At 47.4% G+C, this 22,239-nt stretch overlaps 64 non-coding genes across 64 annotated transcripts; all 64 read left to right on the forward strand.

Moving 5' to 3' along the window:
* The first annotated feature begins 171 nt into the window (after positions 1-171).
* Positions 172-290, forward strand: LOC145147271 (5S ribosomal RNA). The gene has a single exon (XR_013728178.1). It is a non-coding gene; the product is annotated as a 5S ribosomal RNA (ribosomal RNA).
* A 220-nt stretch (positions 291-510) lies between these two features.
* Positions 511-629, forward strand: LOC145155753 (5S ribosomal RNA). The gene has a single exon (XR_013736182.1). It is a non-coding gene; the product is annotated as a 5S ribosomal RNA (ribosomal RNA).
* A 231-nt stretch (positions 630-860) lies between these two features.
* Positions 861-979, forward strand: LOC145145523 (5S ribosomal RNA). The gene has a single exon (XR_013726491.1). It is a non-coding gene; the product is annotated as a 5S ribosomal RNA (ribosomal RNA).
* A 228-nt stretch (positions 980-1,207) lies between these two features.
* On the forward strand, positions 1,208-1,326 carry LOC145144292 (5S ribosomal RNA). Its single transcript, XR_013725303.1, has one exon. It is a non-coding gene; the product is annotated as a 5S ribosomal RNA (ribosomal RNA).
* A 229-nt stretch (positions 1,327-1,555) lies between these two features.
* Positions 1,556-1,674, forward strand: LOC145147283 (5S ribosomal RNA). The gene has a single exon (XR_013728189.1). It is a non-coding gene; the product is annotated as a 5S ribosomal RNA (ribosomal RNA).
* Positions 1,675-1,900: 226 nt separating this feature from the next.
* On the forward strand, positions 1,901-2,019 carry LOC145147929 (5S ribosomal RNA). Its single transcript, XR_013728829.1, has one exon. It is a non-coding gene; the product is annotated as a 5S ribosomal RNA (ribosomal RNA).
* Positions 2,020-2,247: 228 nt separating this feature from the next.
* On the forward strand, positions 2,248-2,366 carry LOC145156041 (5S ribosomal RNA). The gene has a single exon (XR_013736466.1). It is a non-coding gene; the product is annotated as a 5S ribosomal RNA (ribosomal RNA).
* Positions 2,367-2,595: 229 nt separating this feature from the next.
* Positions 2,596-2,714, forward strand: LOC145143966 (5S ribosomal RNA). The gene has a single exon (XR_013724991.1). It is a non-coding gene; the product is annotated as a 5S ribosomal RNA (ribosomal RNA).
* Positions 2,715-2,943: 229 nt separating this feature from the next.
* Positions 2,944-3,062, forward strand: LOC145147294 (5S ribosomal RNA). The gene has a single exon (XR_013728203.1). It is a non-coding gene; the product is annotated as a 5S ribosomal RNA (ribosomal RNA).
* Positions 3,063-3,291: 229 nt separating this feature from the next.
* LOC145147307 (5S ribosomal RNA) lies at positions 3,292-3,410 on the forward strand. The gene has a single exon (XR_013728215.1). It is a non-coding gene; the product is annotated as a 5S ribosomal RNA (ribosomal RNA).
* A 228-nt stretch (positions 3,411-3,638) lies between these two features.
* Positions 3,639-3,757, forward strand: LOC145146320 (5S ribosomal RNA). Its single transcript, XR_013727270.1, has one exon. It is a non-coding gene; the product is annotated as a 5S ribosomal RNA (ribosomal RNA).
* A 230-nt stretch (positions 3,758-3,987) lies between these two features.
* On the forward strand, positions 3,988-4,106 carry LOC145143588 (5S ribosomal RNA). The gene has a single exon (XR_013724618.1). It is a non-coding gene; the product is annotated as a 5S ribosomal RNA (ribosomal RNA).
* Positions 4,107-4,334: 228 nt separating this feature from the next.
* LOC145147319 (5S ribosomal RNA) lies at positions 4,335-4,453 on the forward strand. The gene has a single exon (XR_013728226.1). It is a non-coding gene; the product is annotated as a 5S ribosomal RNA (ribosomal RNA).
* Positions 4,454-4,683: 230 nt separating this feature from the next.
* Positions 4,684-4,802, forward strand: LOC145147930 (5S ribosomal RNA). The gene has a single exon (XR_013728830.1). It is a non-coding gene; the product is annotated as a 5S ribosomal RNA (ribosomal RNA).
* Positions 4,803-5,031: 229 nt separating this feature from the next.
* Positions 5,032-5,150, forward strand: LOC145156042 (5S ribosomal RNA). The gene has a single exon (XR_013736467.1). It is a non-coding gene; the product is annotated as a 5S ribosomal RNA (ribosomal RNA).
* A 229-nt stretch (positions 5,151-5,379) lies between these two features.
* Positions 5,380-5,498, forward strand: LOC145143967 (5S ribosomal RNA). Its single transcript, XR_013724992.1, has one exon. It is a non-coding gene; the product is annotated as a 5S ribosomal RNA (ribosomal RNA).
* A 230-nt stretch (positions 5,499-5,728) lies between these two features.
* Positions 5,729-5,847, forward strand: LOC145146523 (5S ribosomal RNA). Its single transcript, XR_013727463.1, has one exon. It is a non-coding gene; the product is annotated as a 5S ribosomal RNA (ribosomal RNA).
* Positions 5,848-6,076: 229 nt separating this feature from the next.
* Positions 6,077-6,195, forward strand: LOC145147331 (5S ribosomal RNA). The gene has a single exon (XR_013728237.1). It is a non-coding gene; the product is annotated as a 5S ribosomal RNA (ribosomal RNA).
* Positions 6,196-6,425: 230 nt separating this feature from the next.
* LOC145145365 (5S ribosomal RNA) lies at positions 6,426-6,544 on the forward strand. Its single transcript, XR_013726341.1, has one exon. It is a non-coding gene; the product is annotated as a 5S ribosomal RNA (ribosomal RNA).
* A 229-nt stretch (positions 6,545-6,773) lies between these two features.
* On the forward strand, positions 6,774-6,892 carry LOC145147342 (5S ribosomal RNA). Its single transcript, XR_013728250.1, has one exon. It is a non-coding gene; the product is annotated as a 5S ribosomal RNA (ribosomal RNA).
* A 232-nt stretch (positions 6,893-7,124) lies between these two features.
* On the forward strand, positions 7,125-7,243 carry LOC145145596 (5S ribosomal RNA). Its single transcript, XR_013726561.1, has one exon. It is a non-coding gene; the product is annotated as a 5S ribosomal RNA (ribosomal RNA).
* Positions 7,244-7,474: 231 nt separating this feature from the next.
* Positions 7,475-7,593, forward strand: LOC145155534 (5S ribosomal RNA). The gene has a single exon (XR_013735969.1). It is a non-coding gene; the product is annotated as a 5S ribosomal RNA (ribosomal RNA).
* Positions 7,594-7,822: 229 nt separating this feature from the next.
* On the forward strand, positions 7,823-7,941 carry LOC145135133 (5S ribosomal RNA). The gene has a single exon (XR_013719616.1). It is a non-coding gene; the product is annotated as a 5S ribosomal RNA (ribosomal RNA).
* Positions 7,942-8,170: 229 nt separating this feature from the next.
* On the forward strand, positions 8,171-8,289 carry LOC145153922 (5S ribosomal RNA). The gene has a single exon (XR_013734412.1). It is a non-coding gene; the product is annotated as a 5S ribosomal RNA (ribosomal RNA).
* Positions 8,290-8,516: 227 nt separating this feature from the next.
* Positions 8,517-8,635, forward strand: LOC145147355 (5S ribosomal RNA). The gene has a single exon (XR_013728262.1). It is a non-coding gene; the product is annotated as a 5S ribosomal RNA (ribosomal RNA).
* Positions 8,636-8,863: 228 nt separating this feature from the next.
* LOC145146321 (5S ribosomal RNA) lies at positions 8,864-8,982 on the forward strand. The gene has a single exon (XR_013727271.1). It is a non-coding gene; the product is annotated as a 5S ribosomal RNA (ribosomal RNA).
* Positions 8,983-9,212: 230 nt separating this feature from the next.
* On the forward strand, positions 9,213-9,331 carry LOC145143589 (5S ribosomal RNA). Its single transcript, XR_013724619.1, has one exon. It is a non-coding gene; the product is annotated as a 5S ribosomal RNA (ribosomal RNA).
* Positions 9,332-9,560: 229 nt separating this feature from the next.
* Positions 9,561-9,679, forward strand: LOC145146273 (5S ribosomal RNA). The gene has a single exon (XR_013727225.1). It is a non-coding gene; the product is annotated as a 5S ribosomal RNA (ribosomal RNA).
* Positions 9,680-9,909: 230 nt separating this feature from the next.
* Positions 9,910-10,028, forward strand: LOC145153981 (5S ribosomal RNA). Its single transcript, XR_013734469.1, has one exon. It is a non-coding gene; the product is annotated as a 5S ribosomal RNA (ribosomal RNA).
* Positions 10,029-10,259: 231 nt separating this feature from the next.
* On the forward strand, positions 10,260-10,378 carry LOC145155925 (5S ribosomal RNA). The gene has a single exon (XR_013736353.1). It is a non-coding gene; the product is annotated as a 5S ribosomal RNA (ribosomal RNA).
* Positions 10,379-10,607: 229 nt separating this feature from the next.
* On the forward strand, positions 10,608-10,726 carry LOC145147366 (5S ribosomal RNA). The gene has a single exon (XR_013728273.1). It is a non-coding gene; the product is annotated as a 5S ribosomal RNA (ribosomal RNA).
* Positions 10,727-10,953: 227 nt separating this feature from the next.
* Positions 10,954-11,072, forward strand: LOC145146322 (5S ribosomal RNA). The gene has a single exon (XR_013727272.1). It is a non-coding gene; the product is annotated as a 5S ribosomal RNA (ribosomal RNA).
* Positions 11,073-11,302: 230 nt separating this feature from the next.
* Positions 11,303-11,421, forward strand: LOC145143590 (5S ribosomal RNA). The gene has a single exon (XR_013724620.1). It is a non-coding gene; the product is annotated as a 5S ribosomal RNA (ribosomal RNA).
* A 229-nt stretch (positions 11,422-11,650) lies between these two features.
* LOC145146274 (5S ribosomal RNA) lies at positions 11,651-11,769 on the forward strand. Its single transcript, XR_013727227.1, has one exon. It is a non-coding gene; the product is annotated as a 5S ribosomal RNA (ribosomal RNA).
* A 230-nt stretch (positions 11,770-11,999) lies between these two features.
* Positions 12,000-12,118, forward strand: LOC145147379 (5S ribosomal RNA). Its single transcript, XR_013728285.1, has one exon. It is a non-coding gene; the product is annotated as a 5S ribosomal RNA (ribosomal RNA).
* A 232-nt stretch (positions 12,119-12,350) lies between these two features.
* On the forward strand, positions 12,351-12,469 carry LOC145155926 (5S ribosomal RNA). The gene has a single exon (XR_013736354.1). It is a non-coding gene; the product is annotated as a 5S ribosomal RNA (ribosomal RNA).
* A 230-nt stretch (positions 12,470-12,699) lies between these two features.
* LOC145138228 (5S ribosomal RNA) lies at positions 12,700-12,818 on the forward strand. The gene has a single exon (XR_013721406.1). It is a non-coding gene; the product is annotated as a 5S ribosomal RNA (ribosomal RNA).
* Positions 12,819-13,048: 230 nt separating this feature from the next.
* On the forward strand, positions 13,049-13,167 carry LOC145150403 (5S ribosomal RNA). Its single transcript, XR_013731230.1, has one exon. It is a non-coding gene; the product is annotated as a 5S ribosomal RNA (ribosomal RNA).
* A 229-nt stretch (positions 13,168-13,396) lies between these two features.
* Positions 13,397-13,515, forward strand: LOC145152479 (5S ribosomal RNA). Its single transcript, XR_013733005.1, has one exon. It is a non-coding gene; the product is annotated as a 5S ribosomal RNA (ribosomal RNA).
* A 229-nt stretch (positions 13,516-13,744) lies between these two features.
* Positions 13,745-13,863, forward strand: LOC145154873 (5S ribosomal RNA). The gene has a single exon (XR_013735342.1). It is a non-coding gene; the product is annotated as a 5S ribosomal RNA (ribosomal RNA).
* Positions 13,864-14,090: 227 nt separating this feature from the next.
* On the forward strand, positions 14,091-14,209 carry LOC145153070 (5S ribosomal RNA). Its single transcript, XR_013733598.1, has one exon. It is a non-coding gene; the product is annotated as a 5S ribosomal RNA (ribosomal RNA).
* A 229-nt stretch (positions 14,210-14,438) lies between these two features.
* Positions 14,439-14,557, forward strand: LOC145148664 (5S ribosomal RNA). Its single transcript, XR_013729538.1, has one exon. It is a non-coding gene; the product is annotated as a 5S ribosomal RNA (ribosomal RNA).
* Positions 14,558-14,786: 229 nt separating this feature from the next.
* LOC145154626 (5S ribosomal RNA) lies at positions 14,787-14,905 on the forward strand. The gene has a single exon (XR_013735092.1). It is a non-coding gene; the product is annotated as a 5S ribosomal RNA (ribosomal RNA).
* Positions 14,906-15,136: 231 nt separating this feature from the next.
* On the forward strand, positions 15,137-15,255 carry LOC145153071 (5S ribosomal RNA). Its single transcript, XR_013733599.1, has one exon. It is a non-coding gene; the product is annotated as a 5S ribosomal RNA (ribosomal RNA).
* A 230-nt stretch (positions 15,256-15,485) lies between these two features.
* On the forward strand, positions 15,486-15,604 carry LOC145143591 (5S ribosomal RNA). The gene has a single exon (XR_013724621.1). It is a non-coding gene; the product is annotated as a 5S ribosomal RNA (ribosomal RNA).
* Positions 15,605-15,833: 229 nt separating this feature from the next.
* LOC145154438 (5S ribosomal RNA) lies at positions 15,834-15,952 on the forward strand. The gene has a single exon (XR_013734910.1). It is a non-coding gene; the product is annotated as a 5S ribosomal RNA (ribosomal RNA).
* Positions 15,953-16,182: 230 nt separating this feature from the next.
* LOC145154142 (5S ribosomal RNA) lies at positions 16,183-16,301 on the forward strand. The gene has a single exon (XR_013734622.1). It is a non-coding gene; the product is annotated as a 5S ribosomal RNA (ribosomal RNA).
* A 230-nt stretch (positions 16,302-16,531) lies between these two features.
* Positions 16,532-16,650, forward strand: LOC145153072 (5S ribosomal RNA). Its single transcript, XR_013733600.1, has one exon. It is a non-coding gene; the product is annotated as a 5S ribosomal RNA (ribosomal RNA).
* Positions 16,651-16,881: 231 nt separating this feature from the next.
* LOC145155927 (5S ribosomal RNA) lies at positions 16,882-17,000 on the forward strand. The gene has a single exon (XR_013736355.1). It is a non-coding gene; the product is annotated as a 5S ribosomal RNA (ribosomal RNA).
* A 228-nt stretch (positions 17,001-17,228) lies between these two features.
* Positions 17,229-17,347, forward strand: LOC145138234 (5S ribosomal RNA). Its single transcript, XR_013721411.1, has one exon. It is a non-coding gene; the product is annotated as a 5S ribosomal RNA (ribosomal RNA).
* Positions 17,348-17,577: 230 nt separating this feature from the next.
* LOC145145358 (5S ribosomal RNA) lies at positions 17,578-17,696 on the forward strand. Its single transcript, XR_013726335.1, has one exon. It is a non-coding gene; the product is annotated as a 5S ribosomal RNA (ribosomal RNA).
* A 230-nt stretch (positions 17,697-17,926) lies between these two features.
* LOC145136104 (5S ribosomal RNA) lies at positions 17,927-18,045 on the forward strand. The gene has a single exon (XR_013720231.1). It is a non-coding gene; the product is annotated as a 5S ribosomal RNA (ribosomal RNA).
* A 230-nt stretch (positions 18,046-18,275) lies between these two features.
* Positions 18,276-18,394, forward strand: LOC145154469 (5S ribosomal RNA). Its single transcript, XR_013734941.1, has one exon. It is a non-coding gene; the product is annotated as a 5S ribosomal RNA (ribosomal RNA).
* Positions 18,395-18,621: 227 nt separating this feature from the next.
* Positions 18,622-18,740, forward strand: LOC145153073 (5S ribosomal RNA). The gene has a single exon (XR_013733601.1). It is a non-coding gene; the product is annotated as a 5S ribosomal RNA (ribosomal RNA).
* A 229-nt stretch (positions 18,741-18,969) lies between these two features.
* Positions 18,970-19,088, forward strand: LOC145144187 (5S ribosomal RNA). The gene has a single exon (XR_013725203.1). It is a non-coding gene; the product is annotated as a 5S ribosomal RNA (ribosomal RNA).
* Positions 19,089-19,318: 230 nt separating this feature from the next.
* On the forward strand, positions 19,319-19,437 carry LOC145138243 (5S ribosomal RNA). The gene has a single exon (XR_013721413.1). It is a non-coding gene; the product is annotated as a 5S ribosomal RNA (ribosomal RNA).
* Positions 19,438-19,667: 230 nt separating this feature from the next.
* On the forward strand, positions 19,668-19,786 carry LOC145150404 (5S ribosomal RNA). Its single transcript, XR_013731231.1, has one exon. It is a non-coding gene; the product is annotated as a 5S ribosomal RNA (ribosomal RNA).
* A 230-nt stretch (positions 19,787-20,016) lies between these two features.
* On the forward strand, positions 20,017-20,135 carry LOC145147390 (5S ribosomal RNA). The gene has a single exon (XR_013728296.1). It is a non-coding gene; the product is annotated as a 5S ribosomal RNA (ribosomal RNA).
* Positions 20,136-20,364: 229 nt separating this feature from the next.
* LOC145154143 (5S ribosomal RNA) lies at positions 20,365-20,483 on the forward strand. The gene has a single exon (XR_013734623.1). It is a non-coding gene; the product is annotated as a 5S ribosomal RNA (ribosomal RNA).
* A 230-nt stretch (positions 20,484-20,713) lies between these two features.
* On the forward strand, positions 20,714-20,832 carry LOC145153074 (5S ribosomal RNA). Its single transcript, XR_013733602.1, has one exon. It is a non-coding gene; the product is annotated as a 5S ribosomal RNA (ribosomal RNA).
* Positions 20,833-21,065: 233 nt separating this feature from the next.
* On the forward strand, positions 21,066-21,184 carry LOC145155928 (5S ribosomal RNA). The gene has a single exon (XR_013736356.1). It is a non-coding gene; the product is annotated as a 5S ribosomal RNA (ribosomal RNA).
* A 230-nt stretch (positions 21,185-21,414) lies between these two features.
* On the forward strand, positions 21,415-21,533 carry LOC145138251 (5S ribosomal RNA). The gene has a single exon (XR_013721416.1). It is a non-coding gene; the product is annotated as a 5S ribosomal RNA (ribosomal RNA).
* A 228-nt stretch (positions 21,534-21,761) lies between these two features.
* Positions 21,762-21,880, forward strand: LOC145145360 (5S ribosomal RNA). Its single transcript, XR_013726336.1, has one exon. It is a non-coding gene; the product is annotated as a 5S ribosomal RNA (ribosomal RNA).
* Positions 21,881-22,110: 230 nt separating this feature from the next.
* Positions 22,111-22,229, forward strand: LOC145136109 (5S ribosomal RNA). The gene has a single exon (XR_013720233.1). It is a non-coding gene; the product is annotated as a 5S ribosomal RNA (ribosomal RNA).
* The last annotated feature ends 10 nt before the right edge of the window (positions 22,230-22,239 follow it).

The raw sequence follows: 22,239 nt of genomic DNA on the forward strand, positions 1-22,239 counted from the left end.
TTTTTCTTTCTTGCTATTTCTATGCTCGGGTGGCCTCCGTTTCATGGTTCATGGTCTTCGTATTTTTGGAACGGAGCCGATCGGTCACGTGGGTCCCACGCCTCGCGTACGAAAACAAAGGAGGTTCTGCGTCTTTTAAGACATACAAGCAATAAGCATGGATAGTATTTCGGGTGCGATCATACCAGCACTAATGCACCGGATCCCATCAGAACTCCGCAGTTAAGCGTGCTTGGGCGAGAGTAGTACTAGGATGGGTGACCCCCTGGGAAGTCCTCGTGTTGCACCCCCCTTTTTCGTTGTCCGTTTGCGTTTTTTTAGATTTTACGTGCGGTTTTTTTTTTCTTTCTTGCTATTTCTATGCTCGGGTGGCCTCCGTTTCATGGTTCATGGTCTTCGTATTTTTGGAACGGAGCCGATCGGTCACGTGGGTCCCACGCCTCGCGTACGAAAACAAAGGAGGTTCTCCGTCTTTTAAGACATACAAGCAATAAGCATGGATAGTATTTCGGGTGTGATCATACCAGCACTAATGCACCGGATCCCATCAGAACTCCGCAGTTAAGCGTGCTTGGGCGAGAGTAGTACTAGGATGGGTGACCCCCTGGGAAGTCCTTGTGTTGCACCCCCCTTTTTCGTTGTCCGTTTGCGTTTTTTTAGATTTTACGTGCGGTTTTTTTTTTTGTTTTTTTTTCTTTCTTGCTATTTCTATGCTCGGGTGGCCTCCGTTTCATGGTTCATGGTCTTCGTATTTTTGGAACGGAACCGATCGGTCACGTGGGTCCCACGCCTCGCGTACGAAAACAAAGGAGGTTCTGCGTCTTTTAAGACATACAAGCAATAAGCATGGATAGTATTTCGGGTGCGATCATACCAGCACTAATGCACCGGATCCCATCAGAACTCCGCAGGTAAGCGTGCTTGGGTGAGAGTAGTACTAGGATGGGTGACCCCCTGGGAAGTCCTCGTGTTGCACCCCCCTTTTTCGTTGTCTGTTTGCGTTTTTTTAGATTTTACGTGCGGTTTTTTTTTGTTTTTTTTCTTTCTTGCTATTTCTATGCTCGGGTGGCCTCCGCTTCATGGTTGATGGTTTTCGTATTTTTGGAACGGAGCCGATCGGTCACGTGGGTTCCACGCCTCGCGTACGAAAACAAAGGAGGTTCTGCGTCTTTTAAGACATACAAGCAATAAGCATGGATAGTATTTCGGGTGCGATCATACCAGCACTAATGTACCGGATCCCATCAGAACTTCGCAGTTAAGCGTGCTTGGGCGAGAGTAGTACTAGGATGGGTGACCCCCTGGGAAGTCCTCGTGTTGCACCCCCTTTTTTCGTTGTCCGTTTGCGTTTTTTTAGATTTTACGTGCGGTTTTTTTTTTGTTTTTTTTCTTTCTTGCTATTTCTATGCTCGGGTGGCCTCCGTTTCATGGTTCATGGTCTTCGTATTTTTGGAACGGAGCCGATCGGTCACGTGGGTCCCACGCCTCGCGTACGAAAACAAAGGAGGTTCTGCGTCTTTTAAGACATACAAGCAATAAGCATGGATAGTATTTCGGGTGCGATCATACCAGCACTAATGCACCGGATCCCATCAGAACTCCGCAGTTAAGCGTGCTTGGGCGAGAGTAGTACTAGGATGGGTGACCCCCTGGGAAGTCCTCGTGTTGCACCCCCCTTTTTCGTTGTCCGTTTGCGTTTTTTTAGATTTTACGTGCGGTTTTTTTTTGTTTTTTTTTTCTTGCTATTTCTATGCTCGGGTGGCCTCCGCTTCATGGTTGATGGTTTTCGTATTTTTGGAACGGAGCCGATCGGTCACGTGGGTCCCACGCCTCGCGTACGAAAACAAAGGAGGTTCTGCGTCTTTTAAGACATACAAGCAATAAGCATGGATAGTATTTCGGGTGCGATCATACCAGCACTAATGCACCGGATCCCATCAGAACTCCGCAGTTAAGCGTGCTTGGGCGATAGTACTACTAGGATGGGTGACCCCCTGGGAAGTCCTCGTGTTGCACCCCCCTTTTTCGTTGTCTGTTTGCGTTTTTTTAGATTTTACGTGCGGTTTTTTTTTGTTTTTTTTCTTTCTTGCTATTTCTATGCTCGGGTGGCCTCCGCTTCATGGTTGATGGTTTTCGTATTTTTGGAACGGAGCCGATCGGTCACGTGGGTTCCACGCCTCGCGTACGAAAACAAAGGAGGTTCTGCGTCTTTTAAGACATACAAGCAATAAGCATTGATAGTATTTCGGGTGCGATCATACCAGCACTAATGCACCGGATCCCATCAGAACTTCGCAGTTAAGCGTGCTTGGGCGAGAGTAGTACTAGGATGGGTGACCCCCTGGGAAGTCCTCGTGTTGCACCCCCTTTTTTCGTTGTCCGTTTGCGTTTTTTTAGATTTTACGTGCGGTTTTTTTTTGTTTTTTTTTCTTTCTTGCTATTTCTATGCTCGGGTGGCCTCCGCTTCATGGTTGATGGTCTTCGTATTTTTGGAACGGAGCTGATCGGTCACGTGGGTCCCACGCCTCGCGTACGAAAACAAAGGAGTTTCTGCGTCTTTTAAGACATACAAGCAATAAGCATGGATAGTATTTTGGGTGCGATCATACCAGCACTAATGCACCGAATCCCATCAGAACTCCGCAGTTAAGCGTGCTTGGGCGAGAGTAGTACTAGGATGGGTGACCCCCTGGGAAGTCCTCGTGTTGCACCCCCTTTTTTCGTTGTCCGTTTGCGTTTTTTTAGATTTTACGTGCGGTTTTTTTTTTGTTTTTTTTCTTTCTTGCTATTTCTATGCTCGGGTGGCCTCCGTTTCATGGTTCATGGTCTTCGTATTTTTGGAACGGAGCCGATCGGTCACGTGGGTCCCACGCCTCGCGTACGAAAACAAAGGAGGTTCTGCGTCTTTTAAGACATACAAGCAATAAGCATGGATAGTATTTCGGGTGCGATCATACCAGCACTAATGCACCGGATCCCATCAGAACTCCGCAGTTAAGCGTGCTTGGGCGAGAGTAGTACTAGGATGGGTGACCCCCTGGGAAGTCCTCGTGTTGCACCCCCCTTTTTCGTTGTCCGTTTGCGTTTTTTTAGATTTTACGTGCGGTTTTTTTTTGTTTTTTTTTCTTTCTTGCTATTTCTATGCTCGGGTGGCCTCCGCTTCATGGTTCATGGTCTTCGTATTTTTGGAACGGAGCCGATCGGTCACGTGGGTCCCACGCCTCGCGTACGAAAACAAAGGAGGTTCTGCGTCTTTTAAGACATACAAGCAATAAGCATGGATAGTATTTCGGGTGCGATCATACCAGCACTAATGCACCGGATCCCATCAGAACTCCGCAGTTAAGCGTGCTTGGGCGAGAGTAGTACTAGGATGGGTGACCCCCTGGGAAGTCCTCGTGTTGCACCCCCCCTTTTTCGTTGTCCGTTTGCGTTTTTTTAGATTTTACGTGCGGTTTTTTTTTTGTTTTTTTTTTCTTGCTATTTCTATGCTCGGGCGGCCTCCGCTTCATGGTTCATGGTCTTCGTATTTTTGGAACGGAGCCGATCGGTCACGTGGGTCCCACGCCTCGCGTACGAAAACAAAGGAGGTTCTGTGTCTTTTAAGACATACAAGCACTAAGCATGGACAGTATTTCGGATGTGTTCATACCAGCACTAATGCACCGGATCCCATCAGAACTCCGCAGTTAAGCGTGCTTGGGCGAGAGTAGTACTAGGATGGGTGACCCCATGGGAAGTCCTCGTGTTGCACCCCCCTTTTTCGTTGTCCGTTTGCGTTTTTTTAGATTTTACGTGCGGTTTTTTTTTTGTTTTTTTTTCTTTCTTGCTATTTCTATGCTCGGGTGGCCTCCGCTTCATGGTTGATGGTCTTCGTATTTTTGGAACGGAGCTGATCGGTCACGTGGGTCCCACGCCTCGCGTACGAAAACAAAGGAGTTTCTGCGTCTTTTAAGACATACAAGCAATAAGCATGGATAGTATTTTGGGTGCGATCATACCAGCACTAATGCACCGGATCCCATCAGAACTCCGCAGTTTAGCGTGCTTGGGCGAGAGTAGTACTAGGATGGGTGACCCCCTGGGAAGTCCTCGTGTTGCACCCCCCTTTTTCGTTGTCCGTTTGCGTTTTTTTAGATTTTACGTGTGGTTTTTTTTGTTTTTTTTTCTTTCTTGCTATTTCTATGCTCGGGTGGCCTCCGCTTCATGGTTGATGGTCTTCGTATTTTTGGAACGGAGCTGATCGGTCACGTGGGTCCCACGCCTCGCGTACGAAAACAAAGGAGTTTCTGCGTCTTTTAAAACATACAAGCAATAAGCATGGATAGTATTTTGGGTGCGATCATACCAGCACTAATGCACCGGATCCCATCAGAACTCCGCAGTTAAGCGTGCTTGGGCGAGAGTAGTACTAGGATGGGTGACCCCCTGGGAAGTCCTCGTGTTGCACCCCCCTTTTTCGTTGTCCGTTTGCGTTTTTTTAGATTTTACGTGCGGTTTTTTTTTGTTTTTTTTTTCTTTCTTGCTATTTCTATGCTCGGGTGGCCTCCGTTTCATGGTTCATGGTTTTCGTATTTTTGGAACGGAGCCGATCGGTCACGTGGGTCCCACGCCTCGCGTACGAAAACAAAGGAGGTTCTGCGTCTTTTAAGACATACAAGCAATAAGCATGGATAGTATTTCGGGTGCGATCATACCAGCACTAATGCACCGGATCCCATCAGAACTCCGCAGTTAAGCGTGCTTGGGCGATAGTACTACTAGGATGGGTGACCCCCTGGGAAGTCCTCGTGTTGCACCCCTCTTTTTCGTTGTCTGTTTGCGTTTTTTTAGATTTTACGTGCGGTTTTTTTTTTGTTTTTTTTCTTTCTTGCTATTTCTATGCTCGGGTGGCCTCCGCTTCATGGTTGATGGTTTTCGTATTTTTGGAACGGAGCCGATCGGTCACGTGGGTTCCACGCCTCGCGTACGAAAACAAAGGAGGTTCTGCGTCTTTTAAGACATACAAGCAATAAGCATTGATAGTATTTCGGGTGCGATCATACCAGCACTAATGCACCGGATCCCATCAGAACTTCGCAGTTAAGCGTGCTTGGGCGAGAGTAGTACTAGGATGGGTGACCCCCTGGGAAGTCCTCGTGTTGCACCCCCTTTTTTCGTTGTCCGTTTGCGTTTTTTTAGATTTTACGTGCGGTTTTTTTTTGTTTTTTTTTCTTTCTTGCTATTTCTATGCTCGGGTGGCCTCCGCTTCATGGTTGATAGTCTTCGTATTTTTGGAACGGAGCTGATCGGTCACGTGGGTCCCACGCCTCGCGTACGAAAACAAAGGAGTTTCTGCGTCTTTTAAGACATACAAGCAATAAGCATGGATAGTATTTTGGGTGCGATCATACCAGCACTAATGCACCGAATCCCATCAGAACTCCGCAGTTAAGCGTGCTTGGGCGAGAGTAGTACTAGGATGGGTGACCCCCTGGGAAGTCCTCGTGTTGCACCCCCCTTTTTCGTTGTCCGTTTGCGTTTTTTTAGATTTTACGTGCGGTTTTTTTTTTGTTTTTTTTTCTTTCTTGCTATTTCTATGCTCGGGTGGCCTCCGTTTCATGGTTCATGGTCTTCGTATTTTTGGAACGGAGCCGATCGGTCACGTGGGTCCCACGCCTCGCGTACGAAAACAAAGGAGGTTCTGCGTCTTTTAAGACATATAAGCAATAAGCATGGATAGTATTTCGGGTGCGATCATACCAGCACTAATGCACCGGATCCTATCAGAACTCCGCAGTTAAGCGTACTTGGGCGAGAGTAGTACTAGGATGGGTGACCCCCTGGGAAGTCCTCGTGTTGCACCCCCCTTTTTCGTTGTCCGTTTGCGTTTTTTTAGATTTTACGTGCGGTTTTTTTTTGTTTTTTTTTCTTTCTTGCTATTTCTATGCTCGGGTGGCCTCCGCTTCATGGTTGATGGTTTTCGTATTTTTGGAACGGAGCCGATCGGTCACGTGGGTCCCACGCCTCGCGTACGAAAACAAAGGAGGTTCTCCGTCTTTTAAGACATACAAGCAATAAGCATGGATAGTATTTCGGGTGCGATCATACCAGCACTAATGCACCGGATCCCATCAGAACTCCGCAGTTAAGCGTGCTTGGGCGAGAGTAGTACTAGGATGGGTGACCCCCTGGGAAGTCCTCGTGTTGCACCCCCTTTTTCGTTGTCCGTTTGCGTTTTTTTAGATTTTACGTGCGGTTTTTTTTTGTTTTTTTTTTTCTTTCTTGCTATTTCTATGCTCGGGTGGCCTCCGCTTCATGGTTGATGGTCTTCGTATTTTTGGAACGGAGCTGATCGGTCACGTGGGTCCCACGCCTCGCGTACGAAAACAAAGGAGTTTCTGCGTCTTTTAAGACATACAAGCAATAAGCATGGATAGTATTTTGGGTGCGATCATACCAGCACTAATGCACCGAATCCCATCAGAACTCCGCAGTTAAGCGTGCTTGGGCGAGAGTAGTACTAGGATGGGTGACCCTCTGGGAAGTCCTCGTGTTGCACCCCCCTTTTTCGTTGTCCGTTTGCGTTTTTTTAGATTTTACGTGCGGTTTTTTTTTGTTTTTTTTTCTTTCTTGCTATTTCTATGCTCGGGTGGCCTCCGTTTCATGGTTCATGGTCTTCGTATTTTTGGAACGGAGCCGATCGGTCACGTGGGTCCCACGCCTCGCGTACGAAAACAAAGGAGGTTCTGCGTCTTTTAAGAAATACAAGCAATAAGCATGGATAGTATTTCGGGTGCGATCATACCAGCACTAATGCACCGGATCCCATCAGAACTCCGCAGTTAAGCGTGCTTGGGCGAGAGTAGTACTAGGATGGGTGACCCCCTGGGAAGTCCTCGTGTTGCACCCCCCTTTTTCGTTGTCCGTTTGCGTTTTTTTAGATTTTACGTACGGTTTTTTTTTTTGTTTTTTTTTTCTTTCTTGCTATTTCTATGCTCGGGTGGCCTCCGTTTCATGGTTCATGGTATTCGTATTTTTGGAACGGAGCCGATCGGTCACGTGGGTCCCACGCCTCGCGTACGAAAACAAAGGAGGTTCTCCGTCTTTTAAGACATACAAGCAATAAGCATGGATAGTATTTCGGGTGCGATCATACCAGCACTAATGCACCGGATCACATCAGAACTCCGCAGTTAAGCATGCTTGGGCGAGAGTAGTACTAGGATGGGTGACCCCCTGGGAAGTCCTCGTGTTGCACCCCCCTTTTTCGTTGTCCGTTTGCGTTTTTTTGAGATTTTACGTGCGGTTTTTTTTTTGTTTTTTTTTCTTTCTTGCTATTTCTATGCTCGGGTGCCCTCCGTTTCATGGTTCATGGTCTTCGTATTTTTGGAACGGAACCGATCGGTCACGTAGGTCCCACGCCTCGCGTACGAAAACAAAGGAGGTTCTGCGTCTTTTAAGACATACAAGCAATAAGCATGGATAGTATTTCGGGTGCGATCATACCAGCACTAATGCACCGGAACCCATCAGAACTCCGCAGTTAAGCGTGCTTGGGCGAGAGTAGTACTAGGATGGGTGACCCCCTGGGAAGTCCTCGTGTTGCACCCCCCTTTTTCGTTGTCTGTTTGCGTTTTTTTAGATTTTACGTGCGGTTTTTTTTTGTTTTTTTTTCTTTCTTGCTATTTCTATGCTCGGGTGGCCTCCGCTTCATGGTTGATGGTTTTCGTATTTTTGGAACGGAGCCGATCGGTCACGTGGGTTCCACGCCTCGCGTACGAAAACAAAGGAGGTTCTGCGTCTTTTAAGACATACAAGCAATAAGCATGGATAGTATTTCGGGTGCGATCATACCAGCACTAATACACCGGATCCCATCAGAACTTCGCAGTTAAGCGTGCTTGGGCGAGAGTAGTACTAGGATGGGTGACCCCCTGGGAAGTCCTCGTGTTGCACCCCCTTTTTTCGTTGTCCGTTTGCGTTTTTTTAGATTTTACGTGCGGTTTTTTTTTTGTTTTTTTTCTTTCTTGCTATTTCTATGCTCGGGTGGCCTCCGTTTCATGGTTCATGGTCTTCGTATTTTTGGAACGGAGCCGATCGGTCACGTGGGTCCCACGCCTCGCGTACGAAAACAAAGGAGGTTCTGCGTCTTTTAAGACATACAAGCAATAAGCATGGATAGTATTTCGGGTGCGATCATACCAGCACTAATGCACCGGATCCCATCAGAACTCCGCAGTTAAGCGTGCTTGGGCGAGAGTAGTACTAGGATGGGTGACCCCCTGGGAAGTCCTCGTGTTGCATCCCCCTTTTTCGTTGTCCGTTTGCGTTTTTTTAGATTTTACGTGCGGTTTTTTTTTTTTTTTTTCTTTCTTGCTATTTCTATGCTCGGGTGGCCTCCGCTTCATGGTTCATGGTCTTCGTATTTTTGGAACGGAGCCGATCGGTCACGTGGGTCCCACGCCTCGCGTACGAAAACAAAGGAGGTTCTGCGTCTTTTAAGACATACAAGCAATAAGCATGGATAGTATTTCGGGTGCGATCATACCAGCACTAATGCACCGGATCCCATCAGAACTCCGCAGTTAAGCGTGCTTGGGCGAGAGTAGTACTAGGATGGGTGACCCCCTGGGAAGTCCTCGTGTTGCACCCCCCCTTTTTCGTTGTCCGTTTGCGTTTTTTTAGATTTTACGTGCGGTTTTTTTTTTGTTTTTTTTTTCTTGCTATTTCTATGCTCGGGCGGCCTCCGCTTCATGGTTCATGGTCTTCGTATTTTTGGAACGGAGCCGATCGGTCACGTGGGTCCCACGCCTCGCGTACGAAAACAAAGGAGGTTCTGTGTCTTTTAAGACATACAAGCACTAAGCATGGACAGTATTTCGGATGTGTTCATACCAGCACTAATGCACCGGATCCCATCAGAACTCCGCAGTTAAGCGTGCTTGGGCGAGAGTAGTACTAGGATGGGTGACCCCATGGGAAGTCCTCGTGTTGCACCCCCCTTTTTCGTTGTCCGTTTGCGTTTTTTTAGATTTTACGTGCGGTTTTTTTTTTGTTTTTTTTTCTTTCTTGCTATTTCTATGCTCGGGTGGCCTCCGCTTCATGGTTGATGGTCTTCGTATTTTTGGAACGGAGCTGATCGGTCACGTGGGTCCCACGCCTCGCGTACGAAAACAAAGGAGTTTCTGCGTCTTTTAAGACATACAAGCAATAAGCATGGATAGTATTTTGGGTGCGATCATACCAGCACTAATGCACCGGATCCCATCAGAACTCCGCAGTTTAGCGTGCTTGGGCGAGAGTAGTACTAGGATGGGTGACCCCCTGGGAAGTCCTCGTGTTGCACCCCCCTTTTTCGTTGTCCGTTTGCGTTTTTTTAGATTTTACGTGTGGTTTTTTTTTGTTTTTTTTTCTTTCTTGCTATTTCTATGCTCGGGTGGCCTCCGCTTCATGGTTGATGGTCTTCGTATTTTTGGAACGGAGCTGATCGGTCACGTGGGTCCCACGCCTCGCGTACGAAAACAAAGGAGTTTCTGCGTCTTTTAAGACATACAAGCAATAAGCATGGATAGTATTTTGGGTGCGATCATACCAGCACTAATGCACCGGATCCCATCAGAACTCCGCAGTTAAGCGTGCTTGGGCGAGAGTACTATTAGGATGGGTGACCCCCTGGGAAGTCCTCGTGTTGCACCCCCCTTTTTCGTTGTCCGTTTGCGCTTTTTTAGATTTTACGTGCGGTTTTTTTTTGTTTTTTTTTTCTTTCTTGCTATTTCTATGCTCGGGTGGCCTCCGTTTCATGGTTCATGGTCTTCGTATTTTTGGAACGGAGCCGATCGGTCACGTGGGTCCCACGCCTCGCGTACGAAAACAAAGGAGGTTCTGCGTCTTTTAAGACATACAAGCAATAAGCATGGATAGTATTTCGGGTGTGATCATACCAGCACTAATGCACCGGATCCCATCAGAACTCCGCAGTTAAGCGTGCTTGGGCGAGAGTAGTACTAGGATGGGTGACCCCCTGGGAAGTCCTCGTGTTGCACCCCCCTTTTTCGTTGTCCGTTTGCGTTTTTTTAGATTTTACGTGCGGTTTTTTTTTTGTTTTTTTTTTCTTTCTTGCTATTTCTACGCTCGGGTGGCCTCCGTTTCATGGTTCATGGTCTTCGTATTTTTGGAACGGAGCCGATCGGTCACGTGGGTCCCACGTCTCGCGTACGAAAACAAAGGAGGTTCTGCGTCTTTTAAGACATACAAGCAATAAGCATGGATAGTATTTCGGGTGCGATCATACCAGCACTAATGCATCGGATCCCATCAGAACTCCGCAGTTAAGCGTGCTTGGGCGAGAGTAGTACTAGGATGGGTGACCCCCTGGGAAGTCCTCGTGTTGCACCCCCCTTTTTCGTTGTCCGTTTGCGTTTTTTTAGATTTTACGTGCGGTTTTTTTTTGTTTTTTTTTCTTTCTTGCTATTTCTATGCTCGGGTGGCCTCCGCTTCATGGTTCATGGTCTTCGTATTTTTGGAACGGAGCCGATCGGTCACGTGGGTCCCACGCCTCGCGTACAAAAACAAAGGAGGTTCTGCGTCTTTTAAGACATACAAGCAATAAGCATGGATAGTATTTCGGGTGCGATCATACCAGCACTAATGCACCGGATCCCATCAGAACTCCGCAGTTAAGCGTGCTTGGGCGAGAGTAGTACTAGGATGGGTGACCCCCTGGGAAGTCCTCGTGTTGCACCCCCCCTTTTTCGTTGTCCGTTTGCGTTTTTTTAGATTTTACGTGCGTTTTTTTTTTGTTTTTTTTTTCTTGCTATTTCTATGCTCGGGCGGCCTCCGCTTCATGGTTCATGGTCTTCGTATTTTTGGAACGGAGCCGATCGGTCACGTGGGTCCCACGCCTCGCGTACGAAAACAAAGGAGGTTCTGTGTCTTTTAAGACATACAAGCACTAAGCATGGACAGTATTTCGGATGTGTTCATACCAGCACTAATGCACCGGATCCCATCAGAACTCCGCAGTTAAGCGTGCTTGGGCGAGAGTAGTACTAGGATGGGTGACCCCATGGGAAGTCCTCGTGTTGCACCCCCCTTTTTCGTTGTCCGTTTGCGTTTTTTTAGATTTTACGTGCGGTTTTTTTTTTGTTTTTTTTTCTTTCTTGCTATTTCTATGCTCGGGTGGCCTCCGCTTCATGGTTGATGGTCTTCGTATTTTTGGAACGGAGCTGATCGGTCACGTGGGTCCCACGCCTCGCGTACGAAAACAAAGGAGTTTCTGCGTCTTTTAAGACATACAAGCAATAAGCATGGATAGTATTTTGGGTGCGATCATACCAGCACTAATGCACCGGATCCCATCAGAACTCCGCAGTTTAGCGTGCTTGGGCGAGAGTAGTACTAGGATGGGTGACCCCCTGGGAAGTCCTCGTGTTGCACCCCCCTTTTTCGTTGTCCGTTTGCGTTTTTTTAGATTTTACGTGTGGTTTTTTTTTGTTTTTTTTTCTTTCTTGCTATTTCTATGCTCGGGTGGCCTCCGCTTCATGGTTGATGGTCTTCGTATTTTTGGAACGGAGCTGATCGGTCACGTGGGTCCCACGCCTCGCGTACGAAAACAAAGGAGTTTCTGCGTCTTTTAAGACATACAAGCAATAAGCATGGATAGTATTTTGGGTGCGATCATACCAGCACTAATGCACCGGATCCCATCAGAACTCCGCAGTTAAGCGTGCTTGGGCGAGAGTACTATTAGGATGGGTGACCCCCTGGGAAGTCCTCGTGTTGCACCCCCCTTTTTCGTTGTCCGTTTGCGTTTTTTTAGATTTTACGTGCGGTTTTTTTTTGTTTTTTTTTTCTTTCTTGCTATTTCTATGCTCGGGTGGCCTCCGTTTCATGGTTCATGGTCTTCGTATTTTTGGAACGGAGCCGATCGGTCACGTGGGTCCCACGCCTCGCGTACGAAAACAAAGGAGGTTCTGCGTCTTTTAAGACATACAAGCAATAAGCATGGATAGTATTTCGGGTGCGATCATACCAGCACTAATGCACCGGATCCCATCAGAACTCCGCAGTTAAGCGTGCTTGGGCGAGAGTAGTACTAGGATGGGTGACCCCCTGGGAAGTCCTCGTGTTGCACCCCCCTTTTTCGTTGTCCGTTTGCATTTTTTTAGATTTTACGTGCGGTTTTTTTTTTTGTTTTTTTTTTCTTTCTTGCTATTTCTATGCTCGGGTGGCCTCCGTTTCATGGTTCATGGTCTTCGTATTTTTGGAACGGAGCCGATCGGTCACGTGGGTCCCACGTCTCGCGTACGAAAACAAAGGAGGTTCTGCGTCTTTTAAGACATACAAGCAATAAGCATGGATAGTATTTCGGGTGCGATCATACCAGCACTAATGCATCGGATCCCATCAGAACTCCGCAGTTAAGCGTGCTTGGGCGAGAGTAGTACTAGGATGGGTGACCCCCTGGGAAGTCCTCGTGTTGCACCCCCCTTTTTCGTTGTCCGTTTGCGTTTTTTTAGATTTTACGTGCGGTTTTTTTTTGTTTTTTTTTTCTTTCTTGCTATTTCTATGCTCGGGTGGCCTCCGCTTCATGGTTCATGGTCTTCGTATTTTTGGAACGGAGCCGATCGGTCACGTGGGTCCCACGCCTCGCGTACGAAAACAAAGGAGGTTCTGCGTCTTTTAAGACATACAAGCAATAAGCATGGATAGTATTTCGGGTGCGATCATACCAGCACTAATGCACCGGATCCTATCAGAACTCCGCAGTTAAGCGTGCTTGGGCGAGAGTAGTACTAGGATGGGTGACCCCCTGGGAAGTCCTCGTGTTGCACCCCCCTTTTTCGTTGTCCGTTTGCGTTTTTTTAGATTTTACGTGCGGTTTTTTTTTGTTTTTTTTTTCTTTCTTGCTATTTCTATGCTCGGGTGGCCTCCGCTTCATGGTTGATGGTTTTCGTATTTTTGGAACGGAGCCGATCGGTCACGTGGGTCCCACGCCTCGCGTACGAAAACAAAGGAGGTTCTGTGTCTTTTAAGACATACAAGCAATAAGCATGGACATTATTTCGGGTGCGATCATACCACCACTAATGCACCGAATCCCATCAGAACTCCGCAGTTAAGCGTGCTTGGGCGAGAGTAGTACTAGGATGAGTGACCCCATGGGAAGTCCTCGTGTTGCACCCCCCTTTTTCGTTGTCCGTTTGCGTTTTTTTAGATTTTACGTGCGGTTTTTTTTTGTTTTTTTTTCTTTCTTGCTATTTCTATGCTCGGGTGGCCTCCGTTTCATGGTTCATGGTCTTCGTATTTTTGGAACGGAGCCGATCGGTCACGTGGGTCCCACGTCTCGCGTACGAAAACAAAGGAGGTTCTGCGTCTTTTAAGACATACAAGCAATAAGCATGGATAGTATTTCGGGTGCGATCATACCAGCACTAATACACCGGATCCCATCAGAACTCCGCAGTTAAGCGTGCTTGGGCGAGAGTAGTACTAGGATGGGTGACCCCCTGGGAAGTCCTCGTGTTGCACCCCCCTTTTTCGTTGTCCGTTTGCGTTTTTTTAGATTTTACGTGCGGTTTTTTTTTGTTTTTTTTTCTTTCTTGCTATTTCTATGCTCGGGTGGCCTCCGCTTCATGGTTGATGGTTTTCGTATTTTTGGAACGGAGCCGATCGGTCACGTGGGTTCCACGCCTCGCGTACGAAAACAAAGGAGGTTCTGCGTCTTTTAAGACATAAAAGCAATAAGCATGGATAGTATTTCGGGTGCGATCATACCAGCACTAATGCACCGGATCCCATCAGAACTCCGCAGTTAAGCGTGCGTGGGCGAGAGTAGTACTAGGATGGGTGACCCCCTGGGAAGTCCTCGTGTTGCACCCCCACTTTTTCGTTGTCCGTTTGCGTTTTTTTAGATTTTACGTGCGGTTTTTTTTTGTTTTTTTTTTCTTGCTATTTCTATGCTCGGGTGGCCTCCGTTTCATGGTTCATGGTCTTCGTATTTTTGGAACGGAGCCGATCGGTCACGTGGGTCCCACGCCTCGCGTACGAAAACAAAGGAGGTTCTGTGTCTTTTAAGACATACAAGCAATAAGCATGGACAGTATTTCGGGTGCGATCATACCAGCACTAATGCACCGGATCCCATCAGAACTCCGCAGTTAAGCGTGCTTGGGCGAGAGTAGTACTAGGATGGGTGACCCCATGGGAAGTCCTCGTGTTGCACCCCCCTTTTTCGTTGTCCGTTTGCGTTTTTTTAGATTTTACGTGCGGTTTTTTTTTGTTTTTTTTTCTTTCTTGCTATTTCTATGCTCAGGTGGCCTCCGCTTCATGGTTGATGGTCTTCGTATTTTTGGAACGGAGCTGATCGGTCACGTGGGTCCCACGCCTCGCGTACGAAAACAAAGGAGTTTCTGCGTCTTTTAAGACATACAAGCAATAAGCATGGATAGTATTTTGGGTGAGATCATACAAGCACTAATGCACCGGATCCCATCAGAACTCCGCAGTTAAGCGTGCTTGGGCGAGAGTAGTACTAGGATGGGTGACCCCCTGGGAAGTCCTCGTGTTGCACCCCCCTTTTTCGTTGTCCGTTTGCCTTTTTTTAGATTTTACGTGCGGTTTTTTTTTGTTTTTTTTTCTTTCTTGCTATTTCTATGCTCGGGTGGCCTCCGTTTCATGGTTCATGGTCTTCGTATTTTTGGAACGGAGCCGATCGGTCACGTGGGTCCCACGCCTCGCGTACGAAAACAAAGGAGGTTCTGCGTCTTTTAAGACATACAAGCAATAAGCATGGATAGTATTTCGGGTGCGATCATACCAGCACTAATGCACCGGATCCCATCAGAACTCCGCAGTTAAGTGTGCTTGGGCGAGAGTAGTACTAGGATGGGTGACCCCATGGGAAGTCCTCGTGTTGCACCCCCCTTTTTCGTTGTCCGTTTGCGTTTTTTTAGATTTTACGTGCGGTTTTTTTTTTGTTTTTTTTTTCTTTCTTGCTATTTCTATGCTCGGGTGGCCTCCGCTTCATGGTTCATGGTCTTCGTATATTTGGAACGGAGCCGATCGGTCACGTGGGTCCCACGCCTCGCGTACGAAAACAAAGGAGGTTCTGTGTCTTTTAAGACATACAAGCAATAAGCATGGACAGTATTTCGGGTGCGATCATACCAGCACTAATGCACCGGATCCCATCAGAACTCCGCAGTTAAGCGTGCTTGGGCGAGAGTAGTACTAGGATGGGTGACCCCATGGGAAGTCCTCGTGTTGCACCCCCCTTTTTCGTTGTCCGTTTGCGTTTTTTTAGATTTTACGTGCGGTTTTTTTTTTGTTTTTTTTTCTTTCTTGCTATTTCTATGCTCGGGTGGCCTCCGCTTCATGGTTGATGGTCTTCGTATTTTTGGAACGGAGCTGATCGGTCACGTGGGTCCCACGCCTCGCGTACGAAAACAAAGGAGTTTCTGCGTCTTTTAAGACATACAAGCAATAAGCATGGATAGTATTTTGGGTGCGATCATACCAGCACTAATGCACCGGATCCCATCAGAACTCCGCAGTTTAGCGTGCTTGGGCGAGAGTAGTACTAGGATGGGTGACCCCCTGGGAAGTCCTCGTGTTGCACCCCCCTTTTTCGTTGTCCGTTTGCGTTTTTTTAGATTTTACGTGCGGTTTTTTTTTGTTTTTTTTTCTTTCTTGCTATTTCTATGCTCGGGTGGCCTCCGCTTCATGGTTGATGGTCTTCGTATTTTTGGAACGGAGCTGATCGGTCACGTGGGTCCCACGCCTCGCGTACGAAAACAAAGGAGTTTTTGCGTCTTTTAAGACATACAAGCAATAAGCATGGATAGTATTTTGGGTGCGATCATACCAGCACTAATGCACCGGATCCCATCAGAACTCCGCAGTTAAGCGTGCTTGGGCGAGAGTAGTACTAGGATGGGTGACCCCCTGGGAAGTCCTCGTGTTGCACCCGCCTTTTTCGTTGTCCGTTTGCGTTTTTTTAGATTTTACGTGCGGTTTTTTTTTGTTTTTTTTTTCTTTCTTGCTATTTCTATGCTCGGGTGGCCTCCGTTTCATGGTTCATGGTCTTCGTATTTTTGGAACGGAGCCGATCGGTCACGTGGGTCCCACGCCTCGCGTACGAAAACAAAGGAGGTTCTGCGTCTTTTAAGACATACAAGCAATAAGCATGGATAGGATTTCGGGTGCGATCATACCAGCACTAATGCACCGGATCCCATCAGAACTCCGCAGTTAAACGTGCTTGGGCGAGAGTAGTACTAGGATGGGTGACCCCCTGGGAAGTCCTCGTGTTGCACCCCCCTTTTTCGTTGTCCGTTTGCGTTTTTTTAGATTTTACGTGCGGTTTTTTTTTGTTTTTTTTTTCTTTCTTGCTATTTCTATGCTCGGGTGGCCTCCGTTTCATGGTTCATGGTCTTCGTATTTTTGGAACGGAGCCGATCGGTCACGTGGGTCCCACGCCGCGCGTACGAAAACAAAGGAGGTTCTGCGTCTTTTAAGACATACAAGCAATAAGCATGGATAGTATTTCGGGTGCGATCATACCAGCACTAATGCACCGGATCCCATCAGAACTCCGCAGTTAAGCGTGCTTGGGCGAGAGTAGTACTAGGATGGGTGACCCCATGGGAAGTCCTCGTGTTGCACCCCCCTTTTTTGTTGTCCGTTTGCGTTTTTTTAGATTTTACGTGCGGTTTTTTTTTTGTTTTTTTTTTCTTTCTTGCTATTTCTATGCTCGGGTGGCCTCCGTTTCATGGTTCATGGTCTTCGTATTTTTGGAACGGAGCCGATCGGTCACGTGGGTCCCACGTCTCGCGTACGAAAACAAAGGAGGTTCTGCGTCTTTTAAGAAATACAAGCAATAAGCATGGATAGTATTTCGGGTGCGATCATACCAGCACTAATGCATCGGATCCCATCAGAACTCCGCAGTTAAGCGTGCTTGGGCGAGAGTAGTACTAGGATGGGTGACCCCCTGGGAAGTCCTCGTGTTGCACCCCCTTTTTCGTTGTCCGTTTGCGTTTTTTTAGATTTTACATGCGGTTTTTTTTTGTTTTTTTTTCTTTCTTGCTATTTCTATGCTCGGGTGGCCTCCGCTTCATGGTTCATGGTCTTCGTATTTTTGGAACGGAGCCGATCGGTCACGTGGGTCCCACGCCTCGCGTACGAAAACAAAGGAGGTTCTGCGTCTTTTAAGACATACAAGCAATAAGCATGGATAGTATTTCGGGTGCGATCATACCAGCACTAATGCACCGGATCCTATCAGAACTCCGCAGTTAAGCGTGCTTGGGCGAGAGTAGTACTAGGATGGGTGACCCCCTGGGAAGTCCTCGTGTTGCACCCCCCTTTTTCGTTGTCCGTTTGCGTTTTTTTAGATTTTACGTGCGGTTTTTTTTTGTTTTTTTTTTCTTTCTTGCTATTTCTATGCTCGGGTGGCCTCCGCTTCATGGTTGATGGTTTTCGTATTTTTGGAACGGAGCCGATCGGTCACGTGGGTCCCACGCCTCGCGTACGAAAACAAAGGAGGTTCTGTGTCTTTTAAGACATACAAGCAATAAGCATGGACATTATTTCGGGTGCGATCATACCACCACTAATGCACCGGATCCCATCAGAACTCCGCAGTTAAGCGTGCTTGGGCGAGAGTAGTACTAGGATGGGTGACCCCATGGGAAGTCCTCGTGTTGCACCCCCCTTTTTCGTTGTCCGTTTGCGTTTTTTTAGATTTTACGTGCGGTTTTTTTTTTGTTTTTTTTTCTTTCTTGCTATTTCTATGCTCGGGTGGCCTCCGTTTCATGGTTCATGGTCTTCGTATTTTTGGAACGGAGCCGATCGGTCACGTGGGTCCCACGTCTCGCGTACGAAAACAAAGGAGGTTCTGCGTCTTTTAAGACATACAAGCAATAAGCATGGATAGTATTTCGGGTGCGATCATACCAGCACTAATGCACCGGATCCCATCAGAACTCCGCAGTTAAGCATGCTTGGGCGAGAGTAGTACTAGGATGGGTGACCCCCTGGGAAGTCCTCGTGTTGCACCCCCCTTTTTCGTTGTCCGTTTGCGTTTTTTTAGATTTTACGTGCGGTTTTTTTTTGTTTTTTTTTTCTTTCTTGCTATTTCTATGCTCGGGTGGCCTCCGCTTCATGGTTGATGGTTTTCGTATTTTTGGAACGGAGCCGATCGGTCACGTGGGTTCCACGCCTCGCGTACGAAAACAAAGGAGGTTCTGCGTCTTTTAAGACATAAAAGCAATAAGCATGGATAGTATTTCGGGTGCGATCATACCAGCACTAATGCACCGGATCCCATCAGAACTCCGCAGTGAAGCGTGCTTGGGCGAGAGTAGTACTAGGATGGGTGACCCCCTGGGAAGTCCTCGTGTTGCACCCCCACTTTTTCGTTGTCCGTTTGCGTTTTTTTAGATTTTACGTGCGGTTTTTTTTTGTTTTTTTTTTCTTGCTATTTCTATGCTCGGGTGGCCTCCGTTTCATGGTTCATGGTCTTCGTATTTTTGGAACGCAGCCGATCGGTCACGTGGATCCCACGCCTCGCGTACGAAAACAAAGGAGGTTCTGTGTCTTTTAAGACATACAAGCAATAAGCATGGACAGTATTTCGGGTGCGATCATACCAGCACTAATGCACCGGATCCCATCAGAACTCCGCAGTTAAGCGTGCTTGGGCGAGAGTAGTACTAGGATGGGTGACCCCATGGGAAGTCCTCGTGTTGCACCCCCCTTTTTCGTTGTCCGTTTGCGTTTTTTTAGATTTTACGTGCGGTTTTTTTTTGTTTTTTTTTCTTTCTTGCTATTTCTATGCTCGGGTGGCCTCCGCTTCATGGTTGATGGTCTTCGTATTTTTGGAACGGAGCTGATCGGTCACGTGGGTCCCACGCCTCGCGTACGAAAACAAAGGAGTTTCTGCGTCTTTTAAGACATACAAGCAATAAGCATGGATAGTATTTTGGGTGAGATCATACCAGCACTAATGCACCGGATCCCATCAGAACTCCGCAGTTAAGCGTGCTTGGGCGAGAGTAGTACTAGGATGGGTGACCCCCTGGGAAGTCCTCGTGTTGCACCCCCCTTTTTCGTTGTCCGTTTGCGTTTTTTTAGATTTTACGTGCGGTTTTTTTTTGTTTTTTTTTTCTTTCTTGCTATTTCTATGCTCGGGTGGCCTCCGCTTCATGGTTCATGGTCTTCGTATTTTTGGAACGGAGCCGATCGGTCACGTGGGTCCCACGCCTCGCGTACGAAAACAAAGGAGGTTCTGCGTCTTTTAAGACATACAAGCAATAAGCATGGATAGTATTTCGGGTGCGATCATACCAGCACTAATGCACCGGATCCTATCAGAACTCCGCAGTTAAGCGTGCTTGGGCGAGAGTAGTACTAGGATGGGTGACCCCCTGGGAAGTCCTCGTGTTGCACCCCCCTTTTTCGTTGTCCGTTTGCGTTTTTTTAGATTTTACGTGCGGTTTTTTTTTGTTTTTTTTTTCTTTCTTGCTATTTCTATGCTCGGGTGGCCTCCGCTTCATGGTTGATGGTTTTCGTATTTTTGGAACGGAGCCGATCGGTCACGTGGGTCCCACGCCTCGCGTACGAAAACAAAGGAGGTTCTGTGTCTTTTAAGACATACAAGCAATAAGCATGGACATTATTTCGGGTGCGATCATACCACCACTAATGCACCGAATCCCATCAGAACTCCGCAGTTAAGCGTGCTTGGGCGAGAGTAGTACTAGGATGAGTGACCCCATGGGAAGTCCTCGTGTTGCACCCCCCTTTTTCGTTGTCCGTTTGCGTTTTTTTAGATTTTACGTGCGGTTTTTTTTTTGTTTTTTTTTCTTTCTTGCTATTTCTATGCTCGGGTGGCCTCCGTTTCATGGTTCATGGTCTTCGTATTTTTGGAACGGAGCCGATCGGTCACGTGGGTCCCACGTCTCGCGTACGAAAACAAAGGAGGTTCTGCGTCTTTTAAGACATACAAGCAATAAGCATGGATAGTATTTCGGGTGCGATCATACCAGCACTAATGCACCGGATCCCATCAGAACTCCGCAGTTAAGCGTGCTTGGGCGAGAGTAGTACTAGGATGGGTGACCCCCTGGGAAGTCCTCGTGTTGCACCCCCCTTTTTCGTTGTCCGTTTGCGTTTTTTTAGATTTTACGTGCGGTTTTTTTTTGTTTTTTTTTCTTTCTTGCTATTTCTATGCTCGGGTGGCCTCCGTTTCATGGTTCATGGTCTTCGTATTTTTGGAACGGAGCCGATCGGTCACGTGGGTCCCACGCCTCGCGTACGAAAACAAAGGAGGTTCTGCGTCTTTTAAGACATACAAGCAATAAGCATGGATAGTATTTCGGGTGCGATCATACCAGCACTAATGCACCGGATCCCATCAGAACTCCGCAGTTAAACGTGCTTGGGCGAGAGTAGTACTAGGATGGGTGACCCCCTGGGAAGTCCTCGTGTTGCACCCCCCTTTTTCGTTGTCCGTTTGCGTTTTTTTAGATTTTACGTGCGGTTTTTTTTTTGTTTTTTTTTCTTTCTTGCTATTTCTATGCTCGGGTGGCCTCCGTTTCATGGTTCATGGTCTTCGTATTTTTGGAACGGAGCCGATCGGTCACGTGGGTCCCACGCCGCGCGTACGAAAACAAAGGAGGTTCTGCGTCTTTTAAGACATACAAGCAATAAGCATGGATAGTATTTCGGGTGCGATCATACCAGCACTAATGCACCGGATCCCATCAGAACTCCGCAGTTAAGCGTGCTTGGGCGAGAGTAGTACTAGGATGGGTGACCCCATGGGAAGTCCTCGTGTTGCACCCCCCTTTTTTGTTGTCCGTTTGCGTTTTTTTAGATTTTACGTGCGGTTTTTTTTTTTTGTTTTTTTTTTCTTTCTTGCTATTTCTATGCTCGGGTGGCCTCCGTTTCATGGTTCATGGTCTTCGTATTTTTGGAACGGAGCCGATCGGTCACGTGGGTCCCACGTCTCGCGTACGAAAACAAAGGAGGTTCTGCGTCTTTTAAGAAATACAAGCAATAAGCATGGATAGTATTTCGGGTGCGATCATACCAGCACTAATGCATCGGATCCCATCAGAACTCCGCAGTTAAGCGTGCTTGGGCGAGAGTAGTACTAGGATGGGTGACCCCCTGGGAAGTCCTCGTGTTGCACCCCCCTTTTTCGTTGTCCGTTTGCGTTTTTTTAGATTTTACATGCGGTTTTTTTTTGTTTTTTTTTTCTTTCTTGCTATTTCTATGCTCGGGTGGCCTCCGCTTCATGGTTCATGGTCTTCGTATTTTTGGAACGGAGCCGATCGGTCACGTGGGTCCCACGCCTCGCGTACGAAAACAAAGGAGGTTCTGCGTCTTTTAAGACATACAAGCAATAAGCATGGATAGTATTTCGGGTGCGATCATACCAGCACTAATGCACCGGATCCTATCAGAACTCCGCAGTTAAGCGTGCTTGGGCGAGAGTAGTACTAGGATGGGTGACCCCCTGGGAAGTCCTCGTGTTGCACCCCCCTTTTTCGTTGTCCGTTTGCGTTTTTTTAGATTTTACGTGCGGTTTTTTTTTGTTTTTTTTCTTTCTTGCTATTTCTATGCTCGGGTGGCCTCCGCTTCATGGTTGATGGTTTTCGTATTTTTGGAACGGAGCCAATCGGTCACGTGGGTCCCACGCCTCGCGTACGAAAACAAAGGAGGTTCTGTGTCTTTTAAGACATACAAGCAATAAGCATGGACATTATTTCGGGTGCGATCATACCACCACTAATGCACCGGATCCCATCAGAACTCCGCAGTTAAGCGTGCTTGGGCGAGAGTAGTACTAGGATGGGTGACCCCATGGGAAGTCCTCGTGTTGCACCCCCCTTTTTCGTTGTCCGTTTGCGTTTTTTTAGATTTTACGTGCGGTTTTTTTTTTGTTTTTTTTTCTTTCTTGCTATTTCTATGCTCGGGTGGCCTCCGTTTCATGGTTCATGGTCTTCGTATTTTTGGAACGGAGCCGATCGGTCACGTGGGTCCCACGTCTCGCGTACGAAAACAAAGGAGGTTCTGCGTCTTTTAAGACATACAAGCAATAAGCATGGATAGTATTTCGGGTGCGATCATACCAGCACTAATGCACCGGATCCCATCAGAACTCCGCAGTTAAGCATGCTTGGGCGAGAGTAGTACTAGGATGGGTGACCCCCTGGGAAGTCCTCGTGTTGCACCCCCCTTTTTCGT

Source organism: Lactuca virosa, chromosome 1 (genome assembly GCF_052849685.1).
Source record: "Lactuca virosa cultivar CGN04683 chromosome 1, Lactuca_virosa_CGN04683_v6, whole genome shotgun sequence".
NCBI lineage: Eukaryota > Viridiplantae > Streptophyta > Magnoliopsida > Asterales > Asteraceae > Lactuca > Lactuca virosa.